Raw genomic sequence first — 1,253 nt, 5'->3', positions numbered from 1 at the left:
AAGAAAAATTAAGGAAAAACGGGAATTTTTACACAAAATCTGTTTTCGAGAAAATTGATTTAGGTTTTTGGTGTAACATTAAAACAAATGACCGTAGATACATGAAATTTTCACTAGTTGTTTATATTTCCATTTTCTCTACATGATAAAATTTTCAAAATATTTTGATTTGTTTTGAACTGTTCAGGAACGTTTTCAGTTTCTAATATAATTAGTTTTTTTTCTATAAATATCTAGAAAATATTATTTGTTGGTTAAAAATGCTTGAAAATTTAATAGAAGGTTCCTATTATATTGCTTCAAAGGCAGATGAAAAAAATTAAAAATCCATAGTCACAATTTTTTTTTATAAGCATTTAAATTCAAATATTGACAAAATATATTACGTAAAAATGACGAAAATTTGCAAATTATTTTGAGTTAGAAATTCATGAAAAATTTTATTTTTGAATCTAAGATTTGAAAATGTAATACAAGATTCCTCATATATTTGTCTACCCTTTTCAAAAAAAAATGTCTACAAGAAAGTAAAATTAAATTTTTATGAGCGTTGAAATTCATATTTTTACAACATTTGATATTCACTCGATTTCTCATATAACGATTTTCTTATTTTGTTGTAATTAAAAAACGAACGACTGTAGATACTTGAAAATTTCACTGAATGTTTATATTAGCCTTTTCTATACACGATAAAATAATTTGACTCTTTTTGACCTATTTACGGACATTGTCAGTTTTCAATTTGTTTAGTCTTTTTTTTCTGTAAATATCAATAAAGTTTTATCTGTTCTGTTAAAAAGTGTAAACATTTAATACAACGCTCCTGATATATTGTTACTATAGCAGTTGAAAAATATTAAAAATACTTAGGCATAATTTTTATTTACAAGCACTTAAAGATCGATTTTTACAAAATTTATCAAATTTAAATTTGAATAAATATTTTGTAGTTAAACATATTTTATAAAATGTTCAACTTTTATATCTAAGAATTGAAAATTTAAAACAAGATTCCACGTAAGTAGTTAATTCTGTTACCAAAAAATCTAAAAAATACATAAGCATAGTTTATTTTTATAGTCATTTTAAATTCAAATTTGGAAGAGATTACATATTAAAAAACCTAGAATAACTATTTTAGTTATTTTGTTGTGATTGTATAATATTATTCGTGGGTACTTGAAACTTTTAAAGTATACTATTATACATTTATGATAGTATCACGGTTTGTTGTTGATGTATAACGCGTT

This window comes from Acyrthosiphon pisum, chromosome A1 (genome assembly GCF_005508785.2).
Source record: "Acyrthosiphon pisum isolate AL4f chromosome A1, pea_aphid_22Mar2018_4r6ur, whole genome shotgun sequence".
Classification (NCBI taxonomy): Eukaryota; Metazoa; Arthropoda; class Insecta; order Hemiptera; family Aphididae; genus Acyrthosiphon; species Acyrthosiphon pisum.
The sequence above is the reverse complement of the archived record's forward strand: the minus strand, read 5'-3'. Positions refer to the sequence as shown.